Here is an 11,574-nt window from a genome sequence, read left to right as displayed (position 1 = left end):
CATACAACAATGGATACACAGTATAAATGAAAAAGTAAAAATACATAGGCCTATTGGTAGAAATGAAAAGTGTATGTGTATGTGTGGAGTGGAAGAGACTGACCTTGAATTGTTAGTTTTGTTTATATTTAAAATTACCAGAGGGCCACTAGTTCTGGAACCACTGAAAATAATTGGCCATTAATTAAAAAATATGTTTATAGGCTTTTTAAATGTATTAAAATATTTATATCAATTATTTATTTTATTGAATCAAGCCTTCCAAGATCCTGGTGAATCATGACCATAAAACCTTTGATTATGAGAATAAATTATAATGAAAAACGCTAAATAAAGAGTATTTATTAAATGTAGTATATCATAATATTAAATATGCAATGTTTGTTTTCTCACAGAATCAGAGGTGTTATGGTCATGACTCACCAGGATCCTGGGTGGATTGATTCTAGGCTTAGAATAATTTATATAAATATATATTCAGCTCTAGAGCTGTTCCATAGCTGCTCCCCACTGTATTACACTGTATCTTGGCTCCCCCTAGTGACCCTTTACGGTACGTGCACCGTGCACGCTCCAGCAGGGCTAGTGTGCATGCGCACAACCCTTAGATATCAGCGCGCACACACAGCTAGCTGTTATAGCAGTGTCGTGTGAAAACACTTTAATAATAAAAGTAAAACGTTTGAAAACAGCTTAATAATTAAAGTAAGACGTTTGAAAACAGAGTCGTCTTTAAGCAGCTCAACCCTGAAACACAGCAGGTAAGATTAACTGATTAAACCTTGTTTTTACTACATTTATCTTTTATATTATTTACATGGAACAACACGACGAGTATTTCTCTCATATCTGCTTGTTTGTTATAAATTATCCTAAACAAACAGTTAGCCTACTAGCAGCACTGCAGCAGTAATAATATTGTTATAAACAAGCAGTAGGCTAGTTATAGCAGCAATAATAGTATTGTAGGCCTAACCTGTTTGTTTTAAACAAGCAGTAGTTAATACTAGCAACAGTATTGTAAGAATGTAAGTCGCTCCTCCAAAGGGAGCTAGGTCTCTTGGCTACGTGGCTTGTTGCCTGCCTGCTCTGCTGAGTTGGGGAGAGAGAAAGAGGTTTTAGATTGATTGATTGAACATTCACAGTATGTAGAATGGGTAGGCCTACACTTCGGATGCACAGTGTCAATAATACAAAAACTGCTTATTTGAGGACGAAACCATGAAAAGCACTAAGACTTGTTTACACCAGGGTCCACATTTTCGTACACAAAAAGGAAATCATATATCCTACAGTTAAATAAAGTTAAAAAAAAGGGAAAAACCTAATTTATTACGACAGTCCGTTTTGAATTTCATGCGCTAAAGAGCAGTTTCGAATTTCGTGCTCTTTAGAGCAGTTTTGTCCTATTGTGTTGTGGTGCACACACCATTGTAACAATGGTTAATATCCTATTGTGTTGTGGTGCACACACCATTGTAACAATGGTTACTGTGCTATTGTGCTGTGGTACACACCAATTTGTAACAATGGTTCATGTAACGGACTACTACGTTTTGGCACGTTACTGTCTGTCACAGGCATGGTGGGAGTGATCCTATGTGTGTCATGTGTTCCATCTGAATCACAGCACCTGTGTGCCCTCTAAATACACACCCAGTGCTGTGTGGTGCACACACCATTGTAACAATGGCTACTGCCCTATTGCGTTGTGGGGCGCACACCATTGTAACAATGATTACTGCACTATTGTGGTGTGGTGCACACACCACAAACTAAACATCTCACTGAGCTTAGGGAGCGGCAAAAGAGGGTGTTCATAAGAAAATCACACCTGGGGATGTACCGATGAGACAATTTGTCCGATACCAATATCCAATATAATAAATTGCAATTATGGCCGATAACCGATGTCGATATGATCGCATTCTGTATTAAAAATATATAATAATTTTGACCATTCTGAAAAAAAGACTGAAATTGAAAAAAAGCAATGCCTCTTTATTCTAAAACTAGGAATGCACCGTTATTGAAATGTTGGCTCATATCCCAACATAAAAAGCCTGTATGTCTCTCTACGTCGTCCTGAGACAGCCCTCCATCAGCGTCTCCAGTCATCTTCTCTGATACACTTGGTAATGCTCCATACAGACGCCAGCATTCACATCCATAGAGGAGAACAGACTCCACGGTCGCATATTTTACGCATGCGTGTTGTTATTGTCCTTCTCTTCCAAGTTCCTCCTCCGCCTCGTCCTCCTCCAATGACACCTCAATAATACTACTTAATTCTGTAGCCTACTAGTCTTTTTTTTATTCCGGGCCCACCAAAGCAAGCGTTATATGATATTCGATTCTGAGCCATGCTGTAAAAGCCGGGTGTCTTTGGGAGATTTGGCAATGTTAACCGGTTAACCGGTCGGTTCTGTTCATAAGAACTCACCATTTTGTAATGAAAACAAAACACATGCTGTCTCCAAGGCCAAACTCCAAGTAGCAGTTGAACTATTGCTCCATACAAGTATGAAAGTTCCATATTCCATTATGCAATGAACGACAGATGCAAATTGCAAAAGTCGAGACGAGAGTTGTTTTTATTTACGCACCCGGCACCGTCAACACTCAACAGTGAGGCGATACCGGGGATCCATAGCCACCTATTTCCTCTCAAAACAGGCACACATTTCAAAATAAGACTGTTGTTTTTTTTTTACTTGTGGACATTCAACCCATGCTTCATTTTGGAATCGTACTGGAAATAGAAGTAGCTCTGATGAGGAAGAAGCCTAGTTGACTTGAAAATTAAACTAAAATAATAATAGAGACGTAATGTGCATTTGGGATGGCATACCGGAGCTGCCTCTACAGGTAGGGGAGCTCAAGTGAGCAAGTACCAGAGCTGAAATTAAGCACTGCCTTATTCACTTTACACCATTGTTCATTGTGTAAACTGAAGTTACGTGTGATTTATTCCCTAATGCATGAATCCCATAATCTCCACATTCACATGTTGGAGAGTTGGGCTATCACCACTAGTAGTCTGGCAGCCAACAGGCTTCTTTTGTTTTTTTAAAGTCCTTCCTTAATTCACTTGATTTCAGACCGGAGTCCAGACTGCAGGTGAAGATGAACTATCCAGACTCAGCCAGGGATGTTTCTATTAAACAGGAAGCTGAAGACGTTTCTATTAAACAGGAAGCTGAAGACCAGCCACACCTCAGTAAGTTTCATGTGCTCTTCCTTTCTTTAACCCATTAAAATACTTCCAGCGCCATTGCCGTATATCTAGGTCAATTGAAGCCTGTTTTTTGACACTCCGCTTACCGCCATTGCCGTTGATTAATGACAATTGCGCTTTTATAGTGCATTTGATCGATCGAGCCATAATGCTACTTACGTTAGCAGGTTAGCTAGCTATGTTGTTAGTGTAGTCAAAGTAAGACTAATTGTAATTGATTGACTAATTAGTCGGCAATATAACATTCTTAACTGAAAATGAAATGAATCAAGGATATACAGTAAAATGCTATCTCCTCGTATCATATAAATGTCGCTTCTGATGGACGTGAGTTCTTGAACGCTTTGATTAAATGTGCAAAAATTCCCCTCTTGCATAAATAATCAAATGTACACAAATTGAAAGATTTTTTTCCCAAACTTGTTTTGATTGTGCTAGCAAAATGGAATATGTATTATATCAAAACTGGTTACAAACGATATAAACACATAGCAGAACGGGCGCGTCATGGAATTACTTAAATTGGACATGAGCCAAAATAATGAATTTGTGCGCATTGTAGACTGGGACGTCTTGCCGTTGTTCATTTGCATAAGGCTGTGCCAATAGTCAAGGGCAATACGCTATAGTCCAGTCTTAATCAAACATAAATCTCAACTATAGCTCCGTTCAAATCAAAACACAATGCAGGAATAAGAGGGACAGAGAGAAAGAAAAAAATGAAAGGGATTCGTCTCGCGAAGAGAGAGGCTGAGGCTTAGATGGTTTGTGTCGATTTAAGATCTTAATTGTATTATTCTCTAACCTAAAGGGAGCTCTTCCTTATAATTGATTGATTGGTTGATTGATAATTTTATTAGACAATAAGGTGCAAACAGTACAGGGTACAGTCAAGCACAGCATTGGTCCAAAAGGACAGCACCGAAGAAAGACCTTGCGGTCTTGTTTCCATTCGGGTCCCATGCATTCATTCACAATGACAACAGTGACAACAAACAATACGTTTCTCAAACACACTAAATCTATATGTACAGGTTGGAATAGAAGTACATTAATAATAAAGCCAATCCACCTTCTCTCCCTTTGACCTGATGACAGTGACATTTTCAGACCCTTTTTAAAGGAAACCAGTGATCTGCTTGTTTTGAGGGAAGGGGGCAGGGCATTCCACACTTGAGTGGCAGTGCTGTGAAATGTGAATTTACCCATATTTGTTCTGAAAATGGGTGGCACCAGATCATTATTTACACTCCCTCTAGTATTATGGCTGTGGGAGTTGCTCACCTTTTTGAGGTAATCAGTCAAGTAAATGGGCACTGTGGGCATGGACGGCAGAGCTGCATTTACAATCTTGAATGTTAGTCCCATTTTCAGTTGTTTAACTCTGTCCTCAACACTGACCCAACCTATGCTATCAAATTGTGTTGCACAGAGGTGGGTCATGGGCCCTAATCCTAGTAAAAGTCTGATTCGTTTGTTTTGGGAGGTCTGGAGCTTATTCTTTTGTGACATCGAGATGTTGGAATACCAGGAGGTGCATGCATGCATAGTCAAATAAGGGCTGAATGAGATCTCTAGCTAGTGTCCTGAGAGCCGTCTTGTTAACAAATGAGGAGATTCTGCCCAAGAAAGTTTGTTGATTTACTTTTTTTATCGCTCTTGGTGCCATGCCTTCACTCAGTTTATTGTCCAGGATACAGCCCAGATATGTAACCTCTTCTTTGCTAGTGATTACTATGTCATCAATACTGACCTTAAAATCCTTTACATTTACCCTATTAAGGGAATGGTTTGACCCAAAAAGGATGGAATCTGTTTTACCTAGATGCAATGAGAATGAGAACAATTGTTATCTGTAAACCAAGTTCAGATATTGGTGAGTTCTGAGCTGAGTGCCTCCTCAACCTGTGTTTTGTGTTCTCCCGAAATCAGGAGTGCTGAGTCGTCTGCAAACAGGAACAATTTACAATTACAGGCAGCACTCATGTCGTTAATATATAATATAAATAATAGCGGCCCTAGTATGCTTCCTTGGGGCACCTCACAGTTCACTGAGAGGGGGGAGGACAAGGTTCCATTTATATAATTAGATTACATACACGTAATATCTTTATCAAACAAATGTAATTTTGGGGCCGGAGCAAGAGCGTCCGTGGTAAAAGAGCATCGTGTCCTTGCTTGACACTTGAATATATATTAAAGAAGGCTCTAACTGGGGGCACGGTGGCACAGTTGGTAGTGCTGTCGCCTCACAGCTAGAAGGTCCTGGGTTCGATTCCCGCTCGGGGCGCTGTGGGTGCTGGCGGCGTGTTTCCTCCTCCACGTCATCAGTGCCCATACCCGAGGCGGGGTTGGCGAAAGGGCCTTTCTGTGTGGAGTTTGCATGTTCTCCCCGTGTCCCCTAGGGTAGGTACCCTCACAAAAAATGCAGTAATCCTGGTCTATAAACGGCCTCCCCCTGGCCAGCCGGGTCCGCGTCAATATGCCGACGGTCCATTGGTCCGATCGACAACCTACCTCAAACCCTCACCCTAACCCTAACCTCCCCCAGGGCAGACACGTAAACCTAACCACCCACCCTCTCCCGACCCCCAGGGCACCTCGGACCAATGCTCCTTCGGAGCAATGGTCCGTCGGATCATAGGGTGCTTCCCGGCCAGCCGGGGCGCCTGATGGAGGGGAAAGGAACTGGTTGGAATAACGTGTTCCTTCCACGCGCTACGTCCAACCAGGGAAACTCCCCCCCTGTCAGGTGTAAAGGAGCAACTTGGACACTCAAGCATGAAGGAAGCATGAGTTAAGTCCGTTGCTCTCCCCAGGTTGGTGGAGGGTGTGTAGAGCCCAGGATCACATTAGATGATTGACACAGGGGTGAAAAATGGGTTACAAAATCGTGGGATAAAAAATATATATTAAAAAAAAGAAGGCTCTAACTAAACCGCCAAATGAGGCGTTCTCTTTGTCCTTCTCAAAGGTCCGGTTCGATCCCGTTCTTACTAAATGATTGGCTACGTTTACATGAGCAGTTAAATCCCCTTTTCATTCCGAATAGAAGTTCAATCCTATTACACGTTGTCATGTAAACACCTACAAAAACTTAAATCCGAATGATAATGCTCGATGCGATCTAAAAACCATTCCGATGTCACTGGCCGGATTATTCCAATGTTCAATGCGATTGAAAGAAAATTGGACTCATGTATACACTTCTTCGGATGTAAGTTCATTCTAGTCTTTCTGAGCATGCTCCAAGGCGCTCATATCCAAGACGGACCGAGGAGTTTGCACATAGAGCGCGTTATTTTGTGCATTTTGCAGATCCGAAATCCACAAAAAAAACGTGGAGCAGCAGCAGATGATACCTCCGATCTGTGTGTGTGTGTGTGTGTGTGTGTGTGTTCAACTCTCTCTCTCTCTCTCTCTCTCTCTCAAAAATAACGAGCGACCCGATACAATAATAATCAGTGTGTTGCGTGCCCTGGCCGTGCTGTAGATAATAAAGTACACATAAAAACGAGATGATCACCTTCCCAGCGGAGAAGGGGAGCCGCAGCAGGTGGGGAAAAAAAGACGGTAAACATAATATGTCCGCCCCTATCCAAGCAGCAGCCTCAAAACTACTGCGGAATGAAATGATGGGATTTCAAAGTGTCGTCTTTCGTCTGACAGTCACAATGAATGAACTGTCTATATTTTATGTGTCCAGCAGATGGCGTAGTTTCACGTGAATTAACATTATATCATGTCTTATATCACATGCATGTAAACAATCATTCGGAATGACCATTTCCCATGGAAATGCGCAGCAAAAAACATTACTTCCGAAGTATTTTATTCTGAAGTATTCATTCGGAATGATCACCCTGCATATAAACACGGCCAGTGACTGCTAAAGTCTCACCTATGAGTCCACAGAGGGGGGTTAAAGGTTCACTATCGCTTCAACCATCTGTGCCCTCTACTCTGCCCTTTGAAATGTATAGCGTGAATAGCCACACACACACGTGCACCCAGCCACACTATTCATCTGACGAAACCGTCCTCTTTTCATTGTTCAGCTCAAATTGTATCATTGTCAATTCAATTTTCTGTTCAGTAGGGCTGCCACAATGTCTTACTTTCACTGTACAATAACAATGGCAAACTAGAAAATATTGTTCCTGAAGAAACAATGAGGGCTTGTTGCTCCTTCCAAGAGATTTGGTGGAAACAATAAGTACAGGGCCGACCCCGATCAATTAAGTATTAATTAAATAATTAATTAATTAATTAAAAATATTTTACATAGATTGTTAAGCTATACCATCCGTCCAGATTTCAAGCTTTCATTGTCAGAAGTGCTCCCGTTTCATAACGTCATGCTCTGAGTAGCATGACTAATTTAGAGCTCAGGTGTGAAGTATCACGTTTTTTTAATTGTTTCAGAATTTGATGATTGGAATGAAATATTTGCATCATTATTAGGGATGTCGGTAACAGTTAAACCTTACAGTGCTAGCATTTATTGAAAAATTAGGATCTAATTCAGCATTTTTACCAGTCGAGCTCTTATTTTGAAAAGCCACATCTCCAGTCTACCGGGGAAGTAGTATTAACCTAGGACGCTGAACGGAGCCTGGGGAGGCCTTGTTTACAATACGAATCCAAACCGGGCCACTGGAGAGCTCCACATCGCCGGTTCTGCGTGCCGTCAAAGAAACACAGTTTTGACCAAAAGGAATAGGAGATACAGGCGATTGAAAGAAACAGATAGAATGGATTATTATGGCGACGACGATCTAAGATGGGCGATCCAGTGCTGTGCTAACAACATAGCTACCTAACCGGCTAACCTAAGTAGCATTATGGATCGATCGATCGAATGCCCTATAAAAGCGCAATTGCCATTAAAACTCTTTCAGTGCCACAGTTAGTCAGATGTTTTTCTCACAGGTGCCAGTTTTTCATACTGATTTAGAAATATTTGAAGACCCACAGAATATGTTGTGCTATACCAAAATATCTCCAATTAAATATCTACTACTCTACTTTAAGTAGAGTAGTAGATATTTGCGGTTGAATAAGTTATTTGCCGTTGAATAAAGCTTGGTTTCAGAAAAACGGCCATCTTGGAAACAAACAGCTGAGAAAACTGGGTTTTAGTGTGAGATACTTTCTCACTCAGAATTCTCACTCAAGACTTTTCTTTTTTATTTCAGTGATAGACAGTAGTTTGTTCTCAAACAAATGAGACAAAAAAAAAGAATAAAAATAAAATCGGGGCCCCCCTGATGCCCAAGGGCCTTTGCCCAATCCGGCCCTGGAAAATACAGGGGTCCCCTGGGCCCAGGCCCATGCATAGGGGGGCCAAGTGCCCTGGAAAAAAATATCGTTTTGAGAGAGGGGGGGGGGGGGGGGGCTGGACACACACATACGCATGCACGCACACACATGCACGCGCGCACACACGTGCGCAAGTTGGGAACGAATGGGATCGGAGGCACAATGATGGATCATATACTTTTCTTAATTTTTTTTTACTAATTCATGGAAACTTCAGGTAGGTGAAGTGGTGTGAACTACGTGTGTGTATCTTGTTTGATGGATGGTGTTTTGTTTTCGTCCCCTCGTGGGGGAGAAGACTTGCTTTGTTTGTTTCTGCTTGCGTTTGGATCGAGAATACTGTGCCGCCCGGGACGCGGTCTCCGGGCATATGTCGGCCGTCTCTGGTCCGTTTCGGACGGGGTGAATCTCGTTGGAAACGGTCTGGGATGCACTGTGCACATACCGCGGGGTGTCTGTGTGTGTGTCTTCCCTGTCACAGAAGAACAGGCTGAAATCAAGCATACAAATTTAGTTTGTTATCATTTCCATTGACTGCTGGCAGTAGCCTACTGGGTTTTATTGGGAAGAAACAGCAGCGGTTTCAATTTACACACAGTGAGTTCACACACACACACACACACACACACACACACACTCACACACATTCGCCCCATTTGACGAAGAAGCAAGGATTCTACATAAGTTTTATGATTGAGAACGACTAGCAAGCGATGTGGTCGCCGTCGCACACACACACACACACACACACACACACACACACACACACACACACACACAGACAGACACACACACAGATTAAATTAACCATGATGTCCATTTATGCTTATTCCACTGTTGTGGATCTGAAAATTTGATTAATTGATTTGATGACCATGTTGTGTTGGTTCCACCCACTATGTACATGGGGGGGATCACTCACATCTCGAGTTTGACCAGATTAAGAGCCTTGGCTCGAAATGTCGTCAATAAAGTTTAACCTATGGAGCAGATGAGTGTGTGGGTTTTTCCTCTTTTTCTGGTGCTACTTTTGACCCAGCACCAAATGATGAGCATATTCTAATAGTTTTTATAAGAATCCAGTGTTGACCATCATGTTATGTTTCTGCTCCTAGACATCCTGCACATGGTTGTGTGTAAAGAGGTTTCTCCTGAACAGGAGAGGAGCCCCAGTCTGCTCCAGGAGGAACCAGAGCCTCCACACATTAAAGAGGAACAGGAGGAACTACTTCAAAGACCAGAGGAACCTGTTGGGTCAATGTTGACATTACTAGCAGTGAAAGGTGAAGAAGAAAATGATGATGATGAAGAAGTCATAGCTTCCCCCTGCTCTGAGGTTGAAGTTGAACTTGAATCTGACAGTGATGATTGGGAGGAGACCAGTGAAGACGATGATGACGAACAGCGTGACAAGAGTTTCAGTGACTCAGGTTCAGTGAAGAAGCACCAGCGTGTCAACACTGGAGAAAAACCTCTCCACTGTAAACATTGTGACAAGAGTTTCAGGTTCAAATCTCGCCTGCAGCGACACCTTAGAGTCCATACTGGAGAAAAACCTTTCCAATGTAAACATTGTAACAAGAGGTACAGCGATTCAAGGTATCTGAAGAGACACCTTCTTGTCCACATTAGTGAAAAACCTTTTAACTGTAAACATTGTGACAAGAGTTTCAGTCATTTATCCTCCCTGAAAACACACCGGAGTGTCCACACTGGAGAAAAGCCATTTCACTGTAAACATTGTAACAACAGTTTCAGTCGTTTATCCTCCCTGAAAACACACTTTCGCGTCCACACTGGAGAAAAACCTTTCCAATGTAAAGATTGTGACAAGAGTTTCAGGGATCCAAGTAATTTGAAGTCACACGAGCGTGTCCACATTAGAGAAAAACCTTTCCAATGTAAACATTGTGACAAGAGTTTCAGGGATGCAGGTAATTTGAAGACACACCAGCGTTTCCACACTAGAGAAAAACCTTTCCAATGTAAACATTGTGACAAGAGTTTCAGATACTCCGGTGACCTGAAGAATCACCAGCGTGTCCACACTGGAGAAAAACCTTTCCAATGTAAACATTGTGACAAGAGTTTCACGTACTCCGGTGACGTGAAGAAACACCAGCGTGTCCACACTGGAGAAAAACCTTTCAAATGTAAAGATTGTACCAAGAGTTTTTCTCAATCATCTTCCCTGATAAAACATCAGCGTGTCCACACTGGAGAAAAACCTTTCCCATGTAAACATTGTGACAAAAGTTTCACAAATTCAAGTTGTCTGAAGAGACACCTTCGTGTCCACAGTTCTCACAGGACAATAACAAAGATGTCCACTTTAAACGGTGTGACCAAAGTTTAAAATAACTCAGCTAAGACACCAAAGGTTTCCACTATAAATGAGCTCACTGGGAGGATCAAATTAAACAGCTGTATGTTCCCATGGATGTCGATAGTCAAGGGCAATATTATGGATTATTATACTGCTCCTATATTTCAAAACAAATATGGGTAAATTCTGCTTCTACAGCACGGCCACCCAGGCGTGGAATGACCTGACCCCTAACCTCGAAAAATGCAATCACATTTTAACACAGGCCTGAAAGTCCACCTTTCAGCAGGCCCAATGAAGAGGAAATGATCCCCCTCCCCTAACTTTTATCCCACATATGTACATATAGTGTATATATATATTATATATTTCCCTGTAATGATATATTTTGTTGTTGTTAATCGTTATTGATGATATTGAATTTTATTGAGGGGCGCCAGCCTCTCCTATGGGGCTCCGTCTTTGTGTGAACACAAACACGATGACACGGTGAGAATCTCTCACCTTTCTAACAGACAGAGGGAACTGTTAATTGTGTACCGTCACTTTAAATGCGTAATGTATACATCATCGTACGCTGTCATGCACCAAAAATAGCCAGTCTACAAGCTCACACCGGGACTGGTTGCACCGCGTTATGAGCTTGTACCTCTGCCTTTTCAGCAACGATAGACTGAGAAGTTGCATG

At 41.9% G+C, this 11,574-nt stretch overlaps 1 long non-coding RNA gene across 1 annotated transcript; it reads left to right on the top strand.

The window, feature by feature from the left end:
* Positions 1 to 644: 644 nt before the first annotated feature.
* Positions 645 to 11,263, top strand: LOC308333957. The gene is made up of 3 exons (XR_013965842.1): positions 645 to 761; positions 3,102 to 3,220; positions 9,676 to 11,263. It is a non-coding gene; the product is annotated as an uncharacterized lncRNA (long non-coding RNA).
* Positions 11,264 to 11,574: the final 311 nt, after the last annotated feature.

Source organism: Protomyctophum bolini (genome assembly GCF_963924005.1).
Source record: "Protomyctophum bolini genome assembly, chromosome: 19".
NCBI classification, from domain to species: Eukaryota; Metazoa; Chordata; class Actinopteri; order Myctophiformes; family Myctophidae; genus Protomyctophum; species Protomyctophum bolini.
The sequence above is the reverse complement of the archived record's forward strand: the minus strand, read 5'-3'. Positions and strand labels throughout refer to the sequence as shown.